A 21,160-nucleotide genomic window follows, 5' to 3' on the forward strand; every position below is an offset into this window, starting at 1 on the left:
CCAAACTGGAGGGAGGGCTGGGTTTCTTGGGGAAAGTGGGAGATGAGATCAGGTAACTCAAGCCAGAGGGACTTGAAATCACACAGGAGACACTATGAGGGATAATAAGTCTGTAGGTTTTTGAACAGGACATGACAGGGTAAATCCTGTTTAAGAGCCACGAAGTGGGCAGCAGATAGCAGATTCCTCATGGCATGATGGTTCTTAATTCTTCCCTGCCTGTATGCCCTTGGGACCTAGTGTCACCTCTTCTGGTCCTGGGAACAGCCATTTGTACAGAGGTCCCTTGTTGGCTGATCAAGCCGCCCTGGAGTATGGAGAAGTGAAGAGTGTAGAACTTGGAGGTCAGAGACCTGGATCCGATTCCTGACCCTGTCTGTCCCTATAGCTTACTAGCTGGACGAATTATCTGACCTTTCTTCATTCTTTTTTCCCCCATCTGTAATTTGCAGGTAACCCTATGATGACTCACAGGGTTGTTTCAGGATGAAGATCTAGCAGATGTAAGTACAGAGGCTGTTTAATCTAATGGTTCCAGACTTCCTGGGGTTAAGTGCCAGCTATATCATTCACTGTGTGACTTTGGGCAAGTTACTTAACTTTTCTGTGTCTCCTTTTTCTTATCTATAAAATCAGCCTAAAAATTATACCTACCTCACAAGGAGAATTAAATGAGGAAAGATAGGTCGCTGGCTCTTAAACACGCCTGGCATGTGGTAATGTGATTAATACATTGCAGCTGATATTTTTGATAGTATCATTATTACTACCGTCACAGTACTTGGTTTGGAGTAGGGACTTTCTTTGAGGCAGGAGACCAAAAAATAAAGCCTCCCAACTATATGGTAAGAAACTACCTCTGAGCGCTATGTGGAAATGATGTGACTTCAGAGCTTCTCTTAAGCACTGAAATTATAACCATCTTGTGCCAATTTCAGGATCTTTTAGAGATCCCAGGTATTACTGAAATGCTTTAAAAAGTCAGCCATTGTTTTCTTTTCTTTTCTTTTTTTTGTGGGGGGAGAGGGAAGGATTTATTACTTGCAGCAAGTAAGGAGAATACTGGAGATCTTTCCCAAAGCAGTGTCTCAGTCATTGTTTTTTGTTTTTTTTTTAAATAAATTTATTTATTTATATCTTTTATTTTTGGCTGCGTTGGGTCTTCGTTGCTGTGCGTGGGCTTTCGCTAGTTGCGGCGAGCAGGGGCTGCTCTTTGTTGTGATGTGTGGGCTTCTCATTGCGGTAGCCTCTTTTGTTGAGGAGCGAGGGCTCTAGGTGCGTGGGCTTCAGTAGTTGTGGCTCGTGAGCTCAGTAGTTCTGGCTCACGGGCTCTAGAGCACAGGCTCAGTAGTTGTGGCACACAGGCTTAGTTGCTCTGCGGCATGTGGGATCCTCCCAGACCAGGGCTCGAACCTGTGTCCCCTGCATTGGCAGGGCAGATTCTGAGGACACCAGGGAAGTCCTCAGTCATTGTTTTTTGATATAGGACTCTTGCGGTTGCAACACTTCTTAGGCACAGAAATACTCCCCTTCTCTTTTTTTTTTTTTGAATATTTATTTATTTATTTAGGCTCCTCCGGGTCTTATTTGCGGTACACGGGATCTTCGTTGCAGCATGTGGGATTCTTAGCTGCCGCATGCAGAGTCTTGGTTGCGGCATTTGGGATCCAGTTGCCGGTCCAGGGGTGGAACCCAGGCCCCCTGCATTGGGAGCGCGGAGTCTTACCCACTGGGCCACTAGGGAAGGGAAGTCCCTCTCCTTCTCTTTTAAACAAAGAGAGAGGGAGGGAAAGGAGAGAGGAGAAGTCTGGATTTCCTCTGGCCGCACAGTTGCCTCTGTCCGAGGACTTGCTACTGCAGGGCAGGGCAGGAGACACCTGCCTGTACGGGCAAGGTCAGCTCTGCTGGATCTGCCCTGGGCGTGGGCAGTGCAGAGGCCCCACAGTGAGCTCTGCGCCTGCTTTGTGCCCCTTCAGGCGGAACCTTTCTGTTCAGGACTGTTTGCCTTCCCCTCGACCCAGACCTCAACCAGCCATGTTTAGCTTTATAGCAGGACAGTCACACTCAGCAGCCTTCTGGCTGCTTTGAAAAGCCCTCAAGCCCTGTTCTTGAACCAGCAGTTGTGTCTGAGTCTTGAATTTATCTGTGTGGAGCAATTCTTTCCTTTTATTTTATTTTTTTTAAACAAAACTCAAATTGTTGGACCTTGTCCTTTGTAGATGAAGTGAGAGTTGCTTTCTGAGGACTGGTTCATACCAGAAACCAGCTGCTTTTAAGTTGCTGCGGATCTTTAAAGGGACAGTTGATTTGTGGATCCAATTTCCTGGCCACACAACCTGGGTGTCTGTAGGATTCTGGTGTAGGCTGTGACAGTGTTGAGGTGGGTGACAGCTGGCAGAGGTGTGAGTCTGGTTTTAAGACTTTCATCTCAGGCAGGGTCAAAGTCTTGTGGAGCTAATCCCTTTGACTCCCCTGCCCCCCGTTACGGTTGGTAATAAGTATGGACATGTGCCACGTGCAGAGATGGTGGACAAAACCCAGATGCGCGCCTTAGCCCCGTGGGCAGATGCTCAAACAGAAGCAGCCTCGTTGGAGGGCGGTGGTGTCTCACCTGGAGCAGTAGCCTCCATTAGCAGCTCCTTTGTGACTCGCCGGGAGACCGGGCTTGTGCACATTTGGCCTCACCCGTGCAAGATCAAAGTGCATCAGAAGGACGTGCAGGAGGACAGCCGGTCGGAGCAGGCAGAGTGACACAGCAGACGGGGCTTGCTCCAGCTTTGCCCGCCTTGGTTCTCGCACTGGGGCTGAGGAGGAGGGCGGGTTTTGGGTAATGACTGGCTCCTCCTTCATCCTTGTGAGGACACGGGATTCCAGCTCACTAGTATACTGCTTTGAATATACTCCACTTACAATGTCCTGTGGCTTGAGCTTAGGAAGCCAACCTGCCTTTGCCTTGGGGACGCATAGAAGGGCGTCTCTGTGCGCACCTTGGTCGTCATTGCCATTGCACTGAAGAGTCTGAGGGGCTCAGAATTGCCCTTTGTTCTAAATGCAGTGGAGAGGGGCCACATCCTTAAATACACCCCTAGGTACCTGACCCTCAGCTGGCTGCTCAGTTGTCTGAAGCCAGGAGCATCTTCTCTGGGAGGCTGATGCTCAGTCTGTGGCATTTTGGAGTGTGGGTTAGGGTGGGAGATGGCAGAAGAAGCTTTCATGGCTCCCAGTGCATGTGGCCGTGTCTTCAGCAGAGCCTGTGTGCCAGGTTTGTCGTGACCCCTGGGGCTTATCGGGCACTTAGAGGGTGAGAGAGGGCTCAGATGAGTGAAAAGCCTTCCTCAGTGCCCGGGGGGTCAGAGGTACTTCGAGCCCCTGCCCGTTGTCATCACCTCCTTAGGCTCCCGCAGAAGGAAGGTGTGCTTGGCCGTGGCAGGGTAAGGAATGGCGATGTAGGCCCGTTGCGTGTTAACAACGGTCTTGCTTTACTGCTTGGGAGATAGTTAGGAATTTTCAGATCTTTTCATCCATATTTATGTAAAACACAGGGAAGCAAAATAATTCCGTGAAGGACTAAAGATGGCTGTCATTTCATCTCACGTGTGTGTGTCCATGACAGAGTCTTCCTTTAAGCATTCTGTGTCTAGGAAAGTTGTAGATAAAGTTAAGCCACTGATTGGGGTATAAAGTATTTATTAGCCTTTCCACCCTTGAACAGAATGCAGGTAATAAATAAAGTCAGCAGTTGGTTTGTATACCCTCTATAGCTAATCTGCTTTGTTATTTCTTTCTTCAAAATATCTTTGGAAATCGCTTATCTTCTATGTCTAAAACTACACTTGCCATAATTGGTGCTCAGTATTGTAAGGACTTTCCCTTTTTAGATTACGGTTCCCATTGCTATAGTTCTAGTCTCTTCCCCCTTCATTTTATGCCCAAGTGACTGTCCAGGCCTCCTGGACATTGCCTGGCTGCAGTTCCATTCTCCTTGGTACCACCCTCCTGGCTGTGGCCAAGCCATCCTGCTGCGAAGCTTGGGCTGCTGCCTGCAAGGCCCCCATCAGCTGTTATACCTGGCTCTGAAAGCCCACAGGCAGTTGTCACCACGCTCCCAGTCCCCTGCGTGCGCTCTGCTGAGTGCTGCCTCTGGCCTTGTGTGTGCCTCCTCTGTCTCTTCTCTGCTCCCCCGAATCCTAACCATCCTTACTCCGATAGCCTGGCCACGCAGTATAGGAAGCATTTGCTTGTTTGCTCTCGTGCCTGCGGTACTTTCTTCCTTAATTGGATTGTACGCTTCTTGAGGGTGGGAATGCTGTCTTGTCTGCATGTCTCTTCCAGGGGTCATTGTATGTTGGCCACTTTGTGAGCAGTCAGCAAACACTTGATTGACACGCTTACCATGATCTTACAGTCATTGGCCTAGAAAATAATCAGTAAGAAGCACTTCCCTACCGTTGCCCCATTTTGAATTCTTTTTTCTGTATGTCTTATTGTCTGTCTCAGGCTGAATGTTCAGGACAAGGTTGTATGGATTTGGCTAGGAAAAGAAACCCCAAACAGTATATTTTTAAAGGTGAATCTCATGGAAATGCCAAGTACCCTTTTGCTCTTTGGAAAGTGGGGTGGAAGAGGAGAGGAGTAGGTCTAGATGGGTGATTTGGTGATGGTGGTGATGGCACGTGTGGGTGGGGATGGAGGCCTTCCCTTGGACAGGAGATGCTCTTGAATGGCCGAGGACAGGCACAGCCTGAGGGGGGATTTGGGGTGCAGACCCTCCAGCGGCTGCTCTCTTGTTTTCCCCTTCTTGTCTCCATTTTCCCACCTCCACCCCCAAGTCTGGGCCGCCTCCTCTGTGTTGGAGGTGATACTGCCTCCTTAAGTGGCACAAAGTGTGGGGAAGAGACTCTAGCAGTTGCGGAACGTGCTAAGGATGTAGACCTTCTCTTTATCAGGAGCTCCACTGAGCTGTTCTGGACCTGTTCGTGGTTGATAAAGGAGCAGATTCTGTGGGTGTGAGACCATGTGCCCATCTACTTAGCGAAGGGTCACGGGGCCAAGAGTATAGGAAGCAAAGTGGGGGTGGGGTGAGAGGCTGGATCCAGGGTCAGCTCTCGAGCGTGGGGGAGGGCCTCTGCCAGGGGACCAGCTTTGCCAGGTGTGACGCTCCTGCACAGCGAGATGGCCAAGGGGTTACTTCATCTGTGCGTGGGCCACCAGTGGGACCCAGCAGGAAGGAGGTTTGTGTATTTGTTCTTTATTTATCTTTTCAGCTCCTTGGGCTCTCTTATTCTCATACCTCATATTTTATCCATTAGCAAATTCTGTGAACTCCACTTTTGTATTTTGATCCGGAATCTGACCACAACCTACAGTGGTACCGCTTTAGCCAAGTCACAGTCATCCATCCCCTGGATTTTTGCAGTAACCACCAAACCGGTTTCCCTGCTTCCACCCTTGCACCACTAGATGTATTGTCAGCAGCCAGTGGTCCTCACAGTGGCCTGCAAGGTCCCACACAGTCTGTTTTCCCCTGGCGGCACTATCCCACCTCCAGTCTTGCGTGCTCTTCCCTTGCAGGTGATCCCAGACCAGTCTGGGTGACAGCAGCCACCCTCCCCAGCCAGCACCTCCCGTTCTTCTCCCACACTGCGTTTTTCCTCCACAGCGCGTGTTTCCCTCTAATATGTGGGTGTTTGCTTGCATGCTGTCTCCCCCACTAGAGTGAAAGCTCCTTGAGAACAGGAATGTTTGTCTTATTCACTCTGATCCCCAGTGCTAGGCACGTGGGGAGTGAACAGCATATACTTGTTGGCTTCATTCTCATCCATTTATTCTGCATCCATTATGTTCTAGGAACCAGGCTCTGGGGCCTACAGTGTGCAGACACACACACACTGAATAAGACATGCATCCCCCCGCCCCGCACAGTGGGCTCACTGCCTAGTGAGAAGCAAATGATGAAGTAACGACAGACAGCGTAGTGGAAAGGCAGGGAAGGAGGGCCGATAAGCCTCTGTAGGAGTAAGGATGGAACTGACCATGCTGCACAGGGTAGGGCGGGGGTGCCGCGAGCTGCCTGGACCATCTCCACCCTGGACATGAGGACCACTTACCTAGAGCCAGTCTGCTGCTGTTTGTGCACATCTGCTTTTCATCTTTTCCTGTGAGGCTCAGAGAGGATTGCCAGCTGCCTTTTGCTAATCAGTCAACAATTAGTAAATGCTCTTTTGCATACAAAGTATGCTTCTAGACACCAGAATACTAGTGGATCTTGAAGGCAGGGAAGGTGTCCTGAGTTTTTTCATTTTCATGTCAAATGAGTCCATTTCCTGTAAACTTTCCTTATAAGGTCTGTCTTACATGAAGTTAGTTTTCTTTTTTTCTATACTCTTTCCAGGGTTTTTCCTCCCTTTATTGATTTATGTTTGTTTTTCTGTTCTAGAAGGATTTTGTCCCTACCGGGAGGAATTTATTTCCTTAACCTACCTAATACTTGACTTGCAAAAACCATCCGGCCCTCTCCTCCGTTCTCCAAAGGGTAGGCAGTCATTGTATATCACACATGGTACAAAATGGGCCCTAAGGCCAGGGCTGCCACCACCTAAGCCCCCTTCTCATGGTCCCTTCTGGCCCTGCTGGTCGCAGCATGTTGGTGGTATGGTCCTCTCCACGGATGGACAGTCTAACTTGACCTTGGCTTTGGGGCAGAGGAGTGCATCTGCTCCAGCTTTAACAGGTGAAGAGGGTGCGGTTGGGCCAGCAGGGGAGGCACCTTTGCAGGGAGGACACTTTCCTTCTTCTATAACTGCCTCTAGCCCTTGTTGTCTCTGACTGTTAGGCGTTTGCATTTTGGGGAACATAACACCACGTGGACTGAGCACCTAACCCGAGTAAGGGTTTGTGCTAGTTGGTGAGTTAATGGACAGAAGGGTTAGAGATTTTCTGGCTCTGCGTTGGCGGGGCTTTTCTGCAGGAGGTGGTAGTAGATGAGCTGGCCTAAAAGTGTTAGAAGTTGAGGGTCATGGGGTTTGCATAATTTTAATTGGTGATGAAAATCTGTAGGTGAATATCACCCAAGAGGTCAAATCATGCCACCTCCCTGGGTTGGTTTATCCTGAGAGTTCAGTTATGGGTAACGTGGAATATTTAGTTGCTTGGGGATGAACCTTCCTTCCTCTTAACTCCGAGCAAAGCTCTGCTCTTTTTTAGTAGCAGGGCTTACCACTTAGGAAAGTCTAGCCAAAGCCGTTCTGTGTAAGCGGCCCCGTTGGAGTCTGTCCTGTTCTCCATGCAAGACTGTGCACAGTTCTGTCTCCTTCAGAGCTTCCCTTAGTAAATAAAGGTTAGTGTATCCGTTAGGGTTGGTTTTAAAACTGCTGGGAATTGCAAAATATGGCTTAAACATGAAAGAAGGTTTTCTCCATTAGGTAAAGAGGCCTAGAGGTGGGAGGCTCAGCCAGTAGCCATTTCCATGGTCATCAGGACGTTGCCTCCTTCTGTCTAAAAAGATAGAAGTTCTGGCCCTATTAGCTGCAGCATGTGGTCCACTATATGGGTTGACAGGTGAGAGTTTAACTGACCTAACTCCACTGCCCTGGCACATGATTTCCATCCTTTAGGTTACCTTGTGGTCAGACATGGCTGCTGGAGCTCCAGCCATCATATTTCTGTTTCCAAGAAAAACACAAAACAGAAGAAATGAAGAGAAAGACAAAAAGTTGCTCTCCCATGTAAGACAACTCCCTTAAGGGAGTCTTTCTGGAAGGCTCACACACCTCTGCTTATATCTCATTAGCCAGCACTTAGAAAAGATGGTCACAGCTAGCTTCAAGGGAGGCTGGGAAGTGTGGTTTTGTACCATTGCTGGCCCTGATCAAGTTGGGGTTCTGTTGCTAAGAAAGAAGTCTTGCTACAGTGAGTGAGTGTGTCTGAGCTCTTTGCTGTAGCTGGCATGTCTCACATGAGTGTGCCCTACTTCCTGCAGACGTCCGGAGGGACAGTGATTCTTTCTCTAGATACTGACTGGTTGTCCTTGTGTCTCTCCTTCCAGCTGAATGATAATCCAGTTGCAAGAGTCAGTTGGCAGCCTGGTAGGTAAGAGGGGCATGTATTTCTGGAGGTGACGTCTTAGTTGGCAGCAGTGGCAGCTCAGGCCTGGGCACACCTGGGAGGTTGCTGTTCTTACATCTCGGGGCTCTTCCTCCCCTTCCCTCTCTGAACCCTGTTTTGTTTAGAAGCTGTGATCGTGATGTGCGACCCCTCTTGGCTTCGCTGTGTCACTCACCGTTGCAGGTCCTCGGAGGAGTGGGTGCGATGTCAGTACAGTGAGAAGCTGATGTGCGTGTCCCTCTGCGGCTGTGTCTCCTAGGAGGTCAGGGTTACAGAGGACACACTCAGGAGTCCGTCTTCCTGCTTATTTCTTCCACCTTGCACGTACACATTCACAAACACCACCTAACGGTTTAAGGTTTCGGCTTATGACTAAAAATCTGAAATTCCTAAATTCTCTGGACCCAAGTCCTCAGGAAACCCGGATCTTATGCTCAGCTCAGTGAGTTAATTGGAGTTCTCTCAGATCTTTTCCAGTTGAAATCCTCAGCAGCTCTGTGACGTCAGCTGGGGACTTTTCGGGCAGGAGATGTATTTCCACCTCCCACCCCTGGCTGAAGTTGTCTAGGAAATTGTCCCTGACACATTGAGATGCGTAGCAGATTTGCGTTGAGCTGTCAAGAGAATTGTGGGGTTCATCTTAGAAAATGGTGCTCTCAGCAGCTTGAGAAAGTGTTAATTTGTAAAAATCAAACATATTATGGGATGCTGATCGTTGGGAATCACTCTGAGCGAGCGTAGGAGGCTGTCTTGGCTCTTAGATTTTAGTGGGTTCTCAGCTGGGCGCCTTTTTAGATGCTTTCTGTTTCTCCTGCTGCACTAGCTTCTCCCAGTGCTGGTCTGCCTGCTAAGCCCTGGCTGCACTGATAGTCACGCCGCCGTCTCCTGAGCAGGACAGAAGGAAGGCTCCCTGTAGAGAGGGGTGGGTGGGCATGTCTTCCACAGGAACGCAGGGATAGAGAGGGTGCGGGGGCGGAGCAGACACACTATGGTGCGGGTTAGGGTGGAATGGGGTTAGGGTTAGGGTTAGGGTGGAATGGGGTTAGGGTTAGGGTTAGGGATAGGGTTAGGGTTAGGGTTAGGGTTAGGGTGGAATGGGGTTAGGGTTAGGGTTAGGGTTAGGGTTAGGGGTTAGGGGTTAGGGGTTAGGGTTAGGGTGGGATGGGGCTGCAGCTCCCAGTCCCCGTCCAGTGCTCTGATTGTCTGTCTCTTCGAGAGGTTGAGACTTAAGTAACAAAACCAGGATCTGAATCTGATTCTGTTTGACTCATGGCCTATGCCCTTAACCACGTCACATAGCTGCTGCTTCCTCTTTATTTCGTTCATTCAACGAGTGTCCGAGTGCCTCTGTGTTCCAAGCATGGTTCTAGGTGCTGGAGACGATAGCAGCAAGCCAAACAAAGAAAAATCCTTACTCTTGTGGAGCTTATTTTATAGCGGGGGGGTAACTTCCCACCGCCTTTCACAGTCAGTTTCCTCACATGATATTTTGTATAAACACCACACTTCTTCCCCAGAGTGTTCCTTAAATGATTCTTCTTTTTCTCAAGCACTAAAACTAGGGGTTTCTTGTTTGTTGGCTATTGGAATATTGATCCCTCCCGTCCCCTGCTCCCAGCATCACAACTGGTTATTGGGACAGCTAAGACACAGCGCCTTATGGGAAGCCTGGGGCTCAGGAGGTTACCCATATCTGGGGCCTGGCTGTGCCTGTCATCTCCCTTCTTTCCCAGGGAAGGGTGTTCCTGGCTTACATGGAGTTGCTTTGTGTCCCCCACTCCCGTCCCCTAGCTGTTGTTGTTGTTTTAAATTTATTTATTTGGCTGCATCAGGTCTTAGTTGAGGCACGCTGGCACACGGGATCTTTCATTGCAGCGCACGGGCTGTTCGTTGCAGCACGCAGGCTTCTCTCTAATTGTGGCGCTCGGGCTTCAGAGAGCACGGGCTCAGTAGTTGCGGTGCATGGGCTTAGTTGCTCTGTGGCATGCGGGATCTTAGTTCCCCAACCAAGGATCGAACCGCATCCCCTGCAATGGAAGGCAGATTCTTAACCACTGGACCACCAGGGAAGTCCCCCCTCAGTTGTTTTTGAGGGCTGGTTTCAGAGGTTCTTGTGTTCAGTTTATTTTAGGTGGTCACGTGCTTAATTTTTTCCACTGGAGTCTGGTTCTGGCCTTATGGATACAAGAGAAGGTTAGCTGAATGTTTTTGTCTGTCTTCAGATCAGGTTCAGGTGCCTGGAGACAGGTGACTTCCCTTCTATAGGAAAGAGGAGGGAACATGTCACAAGATGACTTTCCACTAAGAATAGCGCATTCGTGAGATCTCTTGGATGCAGGTTTTCGAATTCAGTTTCCTGACGTGAGGCTGGAAGGCGGACTCCCACCAGCATCATCCTCACCTCCAGGCTTTATTGAGTATTTTCTGTGTGTCTGGCACTGTGAGAGGCATTTCACATATGTTCCAGCCTCCTCTGAGGCCAGAAAAGGAAACAGGTTAAGAAACTCCCGCAGAGCCACGTGGATGGAGAAGGGACAGAGTTGGGGTTGAACTGAGGCTTCCCGGGCCTTACGCACGTCGTGCACGGATGGTTGCCTTCTGCTCGTCAGGTGCTCTGCTGGGACCGTGCGCCTCAGCTCTGAGTGGGCACCTGCCAAGCGGGACGTGCCAGCTTGTGTGAGCTCCTCTCCTCAAACGACAAATCATAAAAGCTCAGGGTTTTTGCAGCGTGACTGATTGGTTGTTTGATGTTTACCTCTTTCTGTTTCCACTCCTCCCTCCCTTCCCCCAAATGTACCCAGATTGGCTTAGGTCTGCCTTCTCAATTCTAGAATTGTGGCAAACTTTAAAAGCCTGGGAGAGTAGAATGTGGTGGGAGATTTGAGGAGGCTGCCTTTGCATGTCAGAGCTGGTCACTTACTCCAGAGGTTTCTAGTCTGGATGCTGGGACTTAGCGGTGCCTTAAGGAAATTAGAACACACGATTGTCTAAAGGGTCTGTAGGGAGGTGCATGGGTCTTGGAGGTGCTGGGCCAAGCACCTAACTATTTCAGAGAAGCTTCTGCCTGTTCTGGGTGTTGGGGACTGGCTGCCTACAGGAGGTCTAATCACTTAGCTAGTCCTGGCCTGTCTTTACAGAAAAGGAAGCTGCAGCCTTGCTCGCACGGCTGGTGTGGTCCAAGGAGCTGTCGGGTCAGTGCTGCAGTCCTGTCCACCCTCAATCAGCTCCACCTAGGCTCTCGGGTTGGTTCACACAAGTGTGAGTCCAGTGGTTTGACTCTGCAGGGCACCTTTAGGAAGGGTTAAAACATTGAACCTCTAGGGCAAATTAGGAAGTTGCTCTCTTATTTTACCACAACAGAAAAATGTTTAACTTCGTGGCAACCTTGAGCCATGGCTTTCACTCCTCCAAACACCCGTATTTGGTGTTTGACCTTGAACAGGCCTGTGGTTTCTTCTTTGTGCTTTGAGTTTTTCCTTTGGTGAAAGGGATATTAAATACCAGATATAGACAGTGGGGTGCTGACAAGAAAGGGAGAGTGTCATAAAGGGCCTCTCTATCTCTCAGACCCTTTAAGAGTAAGGAATTGTTTTTTTATAGTGCTTCACAGCTTAGGAAACATTGCACAGACATTGCTGAAATTGATTTGCAATAGTAGGGTAGGCAGGGCTTGGATTGTGATTTCCATTTTATAAACGTACAAATGGATTGAGAGCAGTTGTGTGGCCTATGAGACGAGCCCTGGTTCAGACCCCGTCCCTGTGGTGTGCACTGCGCTCCTGCCGCGCTGCCCTGCCTTCCCAGAGCGTGCATGCTGTCGGGGCATCCTGGTGACCCCTCCTGCATCTGGGCCTTCATTTCTGTTTGCTGAGGAGCTTACTGGGCAGCGGCAGAGCCACTTGGTCTGAGACAGCAGAGGAAGTGACCCAGCCCGGAAGTTGGGCCACGTCACCAGATGGCACAGTTGGAGACCACTGTTCTGGCCCTTCTTCTGGGAGACCCGTGTTAGGAGGCCGACATAGGGTGGAGCTGACAGTGGGATTTCCTTTCCTGGTCATTACGGGATGGCAAGCATTTAAAAATATCTCATGAACATTCTTTGGCTAGTGGCTGGGTGTGCGCCCAAGTTCATGGCCTTAAACCTCGGAGGGGCACCAAGTAGCCGAGTAGCTGGGGCTGCCTTCTGCAAGATGTTTATCACGGGTGTTGCCCTTTATTAGACCAACACGCTGAAGTTATTCCCTACCGCGAACTTACTCTCAGGCCACTCAGGGCTCTTCAAGAGAATTAAGTCTCGTGATTCTTGGTACCTAAGTAGTGATACAGTTTGGGAATATTTTTATCTTTTTTTTTTACACAGACAGCTATCCCCTGAATGACCTGTGTTTCATGCTTCTCCTTTGCCTGAATATTTTCGCTCCATCTAAAATACTATTTTCTCTCTTCCCAACACTGTATCCCAAACTTCTCCAATTCTGCTCAGTCCTCTAAATGTAAAGGCTGTTTCTGATTCACTTCTTTACCTTCTCCAGAGCACCCCAGCCCAGGTAGACCTTTGAGATCCTTTGGCTCCTTGCTGCTTAGGAGCTTGTTCCCAGGTCGCCACCCGGACCTGTGGCGTCTGAATCTGCATTAAGAGGACTCTCGGGTGATGGGTGTACGCAGAGGAGCACCTGTTCTCGGGCCTCCTGTCGTGTTTGTTTATCACCTAGTGTTAGTAGTTAACAGTCTCAGTGTTTTGTCCTCCCCTTTACAAATTTATCTTTCCTTTCTGATCTCTTGGCAGTACCTGATGCAGTCTCGGCGCTGAGCAGGCACTAGTCAACATCTGTGGGCTGACTGGCAGTCACCCTTCATTTGAAACATTTGTCGGCATGTAGGGAATTGTATGAGAGATGTGACATGCATGCACATAAAAATTTACTGCTAAAAGAGCAAGAAAATTAAGAGGAGGCACAATAAGTTTGAATGCACTGAGTGCGGCAACATTTGTGGAAGGGGCATAGGCGCTGGAACCAGCCAACCCTCGGTGGATAAGTTCTCCCAGCTCCCTCACCTACTGTGGGTATGCGGCCTTGATTATTCTCGCAAGCCCTAATTTAATGGTCTGATCTCTAAAATGAGGGTGACAACATACTTACAATGTTGTTCTAAAGATAAAATGAGATAATGTAGGTAAAGCATACACCAGTGTTTGGCACATAATGCTCAGTAAGCGGTAGCCAGATGGTACAAATGAAGGCATTCATGGACTCAAAAATCGCTAGAAGTTTTAAAGTGCTTTAATTGGATTCTTGCTAGCCTTTGAGACATCCACTGTTTTATAACATGGCTGAAATAGGGACAGCTTTCTAAGGGTCATGTTCCATCTGCCCCCCTTGTGGTCTCATCGTTTCCGGGATGTGCCCTAAGCTCTGGGGGACAATCCCTATCTTCTGTATTCAGTATCCCCAGGAACACCAGTCTCGGGGAGGTGCTTGGTACCAAATGCTGCCAGGCTGAGGTGTGAGGCTGTGAGGGGAGCAGCTGCCTTGGAAGACTGTGCCCCCACTGCCCCCTCCGCCCCAAGGTTTATGCTGCTGCAAACAGATGCACAGAACTACTAAATGGTGGAAGCTGACCTAAAGAACTGTCCTGGGAGCTCTCAGAAATGCAGTTAGAAAGTCAGCAAGGTTGTCGCAACACAGTGGATGAGTCCTCCCCCAAGCTCTTGCCCTTCCTTTGGGCCGGGAGGGGAAGGGGGGACTTGCCAGGTTACGAAATGATTTCTTCTTCTGGGGCAGGTGGTGGGATGGGAGCGGGGTGGTACAGGCATCGGAGGTCAGCTTTGGGAGCTGGTGTGATACGGTGCGTGTACTTAGTGTTGAAGCAGAGGCCCGGGTCGTGTTCTGCTGCCTGCTGGTGTGCCCCCCGCAAGGCGGGGTGTACATATGGGGGTGAGTTCACAGATATCAAGCTCTTTGAAGATGAAAATCATTCAGTTTATCAGCTGGACTGTCACTTCCTTTACTCTTTCTTTAAAGTCATCTTGTTTGGGTTTTTCCCCCCGTTTTTTAAATTGAACTATAGTTAATTAACAATGTGTTAGTTTCAAGTGTACAGCAAAGTGATTCAGTTATACACACACACATATTCTTTTTCAAATTCTTTTCCTCATTTTCTTTGCTCTTGGTTTAAAATAGACTGTTTACCTTGTCTTATGCATTGGATCTATTCATATTTCACCTACTATGTTTGAACCTTGTTACAAGTCAAGTTAAAAAATGTTTAACTCTTGAGGGGATTGAGACTTCTTCCTATACTTACAATTTTACAATGACAAGTCAGTGGAAAACTGGAATTAGCAGAATTCACTCTTCAGGTTGGTGATTCTGTAACAGCTACATGTATAAAATACTGTGAAGTCTCGTGAAAGGAGGGCATATCTTGGAGTTCAGAGTGAGGCAGGTGTCCGGGTGTTTTCCTCTTTCCTCTACACTCCCTGCTTGGTGAAGGCAGAAGGCAGGCCGTGTCTGGGGGGTCGCGGTCATGCCAGTGGGTGGCCTCGGTCTCTGCGGGGTGAGTGGCCGTCTTGGCTGGTTCAGGCTTGCCAACAGTGCTGTGGGCTGCGAGGTTACCGTGCCTGACAGGTGCAGGACAGATGTCCAGTCCAGCTGCGGGGCACAGAGCTGTGCTCCCATCCTAGATGGACGACAAACGACTTTTGTACAGTATTTCTCTTCTGAGTCACGCTCCCACTTTCTTTGTGATTTAAAAAATGTCCTCCCTGACGTGTGGAGGGGCAGCATCAGGGCTCTCCAGCCCCCTGCTTCCCGCTTGGTATGAGTGTCCTGTGCTGTGGCAGAGCTGTTTGCTGGAGAGCAGAGGGAGGGGCCTTCCCTTGGGAAGAGGTCAGGAAGGACCAGAGACTAAAAATAGGCAGCTTCTAAGAACCAGCTTACTGCTCCCTCAGCTCAGATGTGGTCCTCCTGTGATAACCGGGCTCAAAGTAGAGTGTTGCTTTTGGAACAAAGAGAAAGTAAATCAACCCTCATTAAAAGGAAGAAAGAGACAGATATCACCACAAAACACAGGTTTTTACTGTATGTTCCAGATAAGAGAAATGCTCCCAAATTGCCTGGTGGATTTAGATGTGTGTCCCCTGGTAATTCCAGGTGTGTGTGTGTGACACTAGGATGGTTCCGTGTGTCAGGTGCTGAGATGCTCTGGGACTGTGGATAGGTGTTCTCACAGAGGCTCTTCACAAGAGGTCTTTGCCACACACGTGAAGAAGGAGGTGTCCCATTTACAAGGCAGCTCTCCTGACACTAAATGGAAGAAACTCCCCTGGGTCATGTTTGTGCACAGCCTGCACTCTTGTTCACACAGGAGGCGTACCAGCTGCAGAGCTGAGGGTCAAAGAGCCAGCAGTGCCAGCTTTTCTAATTGATAGACAAGCTGCCTTGTTCCCCTTTTTTCTGTTCTTTTAAAAAGTAGGGGTTCCCCCCACCAACCACAGAAAATGACGCCTTCCCTGGCCTTCGGGACTCTAGTGCAGATGTAGAAGGCGCTCCTGTGATTAGAGCCGGTGAGGGTCCCGGGGTGGCCAGAGGGCCTCCAAGGAAAAGACCTGGAGGCTGAGACGCCACTTGCCCTGGGTCCTTTACACCTGTGGCCACTCCTTCCTTCTCACGTTTAGTATCAACACCTTGCTTTTACCAGGGAGGATTTTCTGTCCTGACTTGCAGACTAGATTTTGAACAACTTCATAAGGGTATTGCAGTGTATTCCTCTGGACCTGTTTCTGCCTTTTCCCGTGACCTGAGAAAGTAGCTGTGTTCTCTCGAAAGCTGCCCCCGGCCCTGATCCTGCCCTGGCGTGGCTCGTGGCCAGATCTTCCACCGTCCCGAGTGACAGTGAAGTGCTCGTGTGGTGCTTGGCCTTTCTCACTCACTCCATCCCTTTATCTTGGTCAGCCAGGTAAGTGTAGCCTCTTCTCTCTCTCGCCCCTTCCTTCTCCGGTCTCTGTGGTCTTTGATGAGGCGGGCCGGGCTGGAACGGCATTCTTGGTTGGCTGGGGGTGCACATGGTGGGATGGGGGCACGCTGGTGCTGCTGGCAGGCCTGTGTGGAGAGGCCGTTGCTCTCTTGGAGCCCCTCTGTCCCCTGAGCCTTGGACTCCTCTTTACGTCTTGATGTCTGAGCCTCACGGAGTAGCTTGTCCGCTGGAAGAGAGCAGTTTCCCCTGCTAATCTTGCTGTTGTTTTGTTCAGGGAACTGTGGAGTGTCAATGAGGGAGGCCCCTCTTCCTGTAGCAGGTGACTGTCCCGCTCAGGGGCTCACAGCAGGGTGCGCCTCTGGGGGGACCAGAGCCAGGGTGTCCTGAATATCGGTTTCATGTCCCTCAGTGGCTGAGGGACAGGGAGCACAGGCCCCCGGATGGTTTTCAGACTTAGTCCCAGCTGAGCCAGGCAGGCAGCGTGGAGGCCTGCACCAGGGCGCCGCTCGGGAGAGGAGAGGGTGGAGATGGGGTGGCACCCTGGGAGGAGAGCCGGGGAAGTCTGGCCTGAAGTTAACATCAGAGCGTGCATTGATTGTTTAAAAAAAAGTCTGACTGCTTGTGAGACATTTCCGTTTAATGGCCTCTGATAGTATATTTGTCGTTTATATTAACGTTTAGGAGCTCAGAGGGTGCAGTGACACTGTCAGAAGTAAATCGTACGGTGATCTCAGTGACTGCTCCACCCCCAGCAGTGTGGCCACCTCATCCTCTGATAGCTGTGTGAGGACCCAGCAGCCTGTGCCTCTCCCAGCATGTGCGGTTGCACCCTATTTTCATTGAAAAATGCATCTTGCAGTGCCTCCCTCATGCCTTCTCACGTGGCTGTACGTGGACTGGTGTAGTCCCTGCCTCTGGAAGCCTAGTCGCTTCGGCCTTTAATCTGATTTGAGAGCTTGTCCTCCTTACTGCTTGGCTATGTCCAGCACTCTCGCCTGGTGGGTCCCCAGAAGAGCTGGCACAGACTGTGGCCTGGGCGAACCTTGCGTGGAATGTTGCCCTCGTGCCATCCGCAGAGCGTAGGCTGGGTCAGCCCCCTCCCTGCCTTGACTTGATTGTTTGGGACTTACTGTAATAATCTGCTTGAACAGGCGGAGAGACCACATTAGCTTGGCTGGCAGTCGTAAACAATGTTTGCTCTGTGAGTTTGCTCCCTCACCCCCACTCTCGGAGCCCTGTGTCCTCTGCCACCCCTCTCTCCTTGCATATTCTAACCTTGGCTAAACGGCTTCATTCATAATAAGATGGGCAGCATTTTCTGGGACGAAAATGGACTGAAAATAAGCAATTCCCAAGAACCTCCAGCTGTGATCCACAAGTAAAAAGTGTGTAGTTTCTGGGTAGAGATTTAAACTAATGTCTGGATAACTAAAGTATTTTCTTTTTATTCCACACTCCCTTCACTACTTTGGAACCCTATTTGAAAACACACGTGCGCGTGTGTGCTCAGGTTAAAAAAAACCTTTCCTAAAGCTGACTATTTTCTTGGCAGGGGGTGCCCTGGGAAGATTCCATTCAGTGCCTCACAGAACAAAGGCTTCTACTGTCAGTCTTTGCACAGGTGTAGGGTCCTGGATGGTCTGTTGCTAATACCTAGGGAATTTGGGGGTTTCTTTATTTTTTCCATAGACAAGTTTTTTCCCTCTTCTTCTCACTTTTCTTTTATAGTTTAACAGAAACAGGGTAAGAGAAAACCCTACCTCACACCTGCACTGCCTTTTGCAGTTTGACAATTGCAGTGGTTGGTTCCACAGACAAAACCAGCTCCTTCTCTGCATTGATTGGTGGCTGATGATGTCATGGCATAAAGCTCAAACTGACTGTTTTCTCTGTGGGACAAGCCCCCAAAAAGCAGACAGCAGAGCTCTTGCTCTTTTGTTACTTCTAGTTCATGCTATCAAAGGGGATAGAGAAAGGTGAGAGCAGAGCTGTGGCTGCAGATAGCTTTGATTTATTTCTAAAGCTCAGTCACAGGCACCTAGAACAGGGAGCCTTCTTATACCTGGAAAGAGCCTTTGTTTTTCATGAGAGCACATAGTACTTTTTGCACTGAAGGGATTTTGTTGTTTCTGCCTTAATCTTCTCTGTTAAGAGAAAGATAGAGGCATTTTCTTTTTGTTTGTGTTTTGTTTTTTGTTTTGGCTGTGTTGGATCGTTGCTGCGCACAGACTTTCTCTAAGTTGCGGTGCGTGGGCTTCTCATTGCGGTGACCCCTCCTGTTGTGGAGCACTGGCTCTAGGAGTGTTGGCTTCATCAGTTGTGGCACGCGGGCTTCAGTAGTTGTGGCGCAAGGCTTCAGTAGTTGTGGCTCGTGGCCTCTGTAGTTGTGGCTCGTGGCCTCAGTAGTTGTGGCTCGCGGGCTCCAGAGCTCAGGCTCAGTAGTTACAGCACACAAGCTTAGTTGCTCTGTGGCATGTGGGATCTTCCCAGACCAGGGCTCGAACCCGTGTCCCCTGCATTGGCGGGTGGATTCCCAACCACTGTGCCACCAGGGAAGTCCCTAGAGGCATTTTCAAGGAAACTATTCTAGTGGCCCAAGAAAGGGTAGGAAGAGGAGTTAATTTCAGGAAAATAAATAATAATTGGAAAAATTTCACTTGTTTCCTCACAGAGCTTGGGAACTCTTGCTGTCAGCATGCTTTCATCATAGAGGTAAACTTAGCTATAGGGTGACAACTGTAACGTAGATTAAGGGAATGGTACAGCCGCAGAATTTTGCCTCTGATTTAAAGAGCCCAAGGAGCAAAAGTTCCATGTGAATTTACTCTTAAGTGGGCCTGTTGAGATTTGCCTTCACCTTGGACCTTCCTGGGCCTGCTGTGGTGCAGTTGGGCCATTAGGGTTCCAGCAGAGCGGGCCTGGCCTGGCAGGACTGCCTTGGTTGTCGCTGGGCTGGGCTCACCTCGTACTGCCCGGGAGAATTGCTGGAACTAAGGGACACTTGCCATCTCCAGCTGCTCTGAGTGTCTGGGGGCCGCATGGAGAGGCCAGGCTCCTTTAGGGGTCTCTGCAGCTGCTGACACCAGTCCATTCCGTCAGGGGTCCGTTGCTGTCTCTGAGCATCTGAAAGCCTGTCTCAGGTTCTCATATGATCATGGCCAAAGGACCCAAAAAGTTACTTCAGGACACATTTTTTCCAACCCACCTTGCTCTTCTCAGACTCATGGTCAGACATGAATTAGCACTGACCTTAATGACCATTTCCGAAAAGCTTGCCCGGAAAGGGCTCACCACTCTGGTAAGAGGGACAGGACTGGACAGGCGTCCCTGCCTACCCACAGAGCGGCCCTTGGTGGGGCCAGGCTATATTTACCCTCTGCGGGTCCCCAGGGCTTTGACTTGTCAGGTGAAAGGAAAGTCCAGCTGGCCTGGTGGCCACGTCACTCATTAATCTGCCTTCACCCATGTGGACTGTGCTCCCTGCAAACATACAGTCACTGGGCCTTCTTCAGACAGTTGTGGTGTAACATCACCTAGGAGGGACAGAACATCACAGCTGGTTTACATCTTCTAAGCAAAGCACCCTCAGAGGCTAAGCAAGGCAGTCCCTCAAGCCCGGTGGAGCGTGACTCAGTTCTTTTGTTGGGCAGCTCTTCTCCTTCCGTTACCATGTTTTGAGGTTTCATAGGGCTTTGCCGATGAGGTGGTAACATGTATATAGGGGAGAAAGCCCGTCTGAAGTGGGCGAAACTCTGATTTTTCAGCCACATGTGTGCCGTGTTCCCAGGTTGGCCTTCTGTCTCCCTTCTTCTCTGCCTTGTTAGCACGTGAGGATCACGGTGGGGGGACCTCCCGCCGCTGCAGAGATTCTGATTTGATGGCTCTGGGGTAAGGCCTGAATATTACATTGGTAATATTTTTTTCAGTTTCCTTGGTGATTCTTATGAACAGATAGCTAATATCAGAGTATAGGAAAATGTCCCTGTCTTAGTTCACACACCCCAAAAGTGGCCCACTTGAAGCACATGGTAGTTCTTTCCCATCATGAATGTTTATGTCCCATAAATAGGGAATTGCCTAAATTTTATGAACAATGACAGCTGTCGCCCTGGTGTGGCATTTGAAGCTCTGCTGGTCTCTGTTTTCTCTCTAGCTTCCATCTTTGCAGGGGAGCCCTTGAGCGCTGGGAAGAGCGCAGTTGTAGGGTCTGATGGGAGCCTGTCCAAGCCCCAGGCGCTGTCCTCCAGAAAAACAGAATGGGGATGTGCTTGAGGCGCTCGTCACCACTGGTGGAAAGGCGTCGTCTCCACCCGTGAGGATGCCTGCTTTTCCGCTTGGTGACAGTGGCATTAGTGTTCCCATTCACGTCTCTAACGGTGAACCCCTGGGTCTCCTCGGGCAGTGGCAGGCTAGAGAGGGATGCTGTGGAACAGCTCTGAGTCTCGTTTTCCCCAGTCTCCAAGAGGAAGACTCGTCATTGGTCTCCGAGAACAGGAGCCGCTGTGGGTGTGGTCATGCTGCACCAGCCCCTGCTGTGCCAGAGGCGGGTGGGGGGAGACGCGCCACCCCCCGCCCCCCAGTCCTCTGTGCTGGGGCCTCTGCGCACAGCTGGGCATCTTGGGCGTTTTCAGTGAGCAGGTGTGGGGAGCAGATTGACTGTTGCTCTGCCAGGATCTGATATGGTGAGAGTTTGCTTGTTTGGGCTTGTTTTATGTTATTTACCCTGATAGGTAGCTCTCTGTGCACATTTGACACTGGCCTGTCAGAGGCAGGGTTTACAGCTTTTCCTTTGAGAAATTAGTCCATAGGTCTAGAAAATTGTTCTTTAGCTGCTTGAGTATTCTCTGCCTAATTTCTCCCCCTTCTCAGCCTAGTTTCCCTTTTCTATCCCTGCTGAGGCTGCCCTTGCTTCTGTATTTACACAGCCTTGGGTTTATGCTACCTTTGCTTCTTTCCTCGTGATGAAGTTTTATAAAAATTCTTTTTCTCCTAAGAATGTTGTGTTCTTTCATATATGTGTGTGTGTGTGTGTGTGTGTGTGTGTGTGTATATATATATATAAATTTATTTTTGGCTGCGT

General features: G+C 49.7%; 1 protein-coding gene across 1 annotated transcript in view; it reads left to right on the forward strand.

The window, feature by feature from the left end:
• MICAL3 (microtubule associated monooxygenase, calponin and LIM domain containing 3) overlaps nt 1–21,160 on the forward strand; it is a gene marked incomplete at its 3' end in the record, with an annotated part of 156,281 nt that overhangs the window by 6,671 nt on the left and 128,450 nt on the right. Inside the window, exon 3 of the mRNA XM_082851131.1 lies at nt 453–503. The remainder of the gene's footprint in view (nt 1–452; nt 504–21,160) is intronic.

The sequence above is a fragment of the Leucopleurus acutus genome (assembly GCF_964270905.1).
Source record: "Leucopleurus acutus genome assembly, chromosome: 11".
Lineage (NCBI taxonomy): Eukaryota > Metazoa > Chordata > Mammalia > Artiodactyla > Delphinidae > Leucopleurus > Leucopleurus acutus.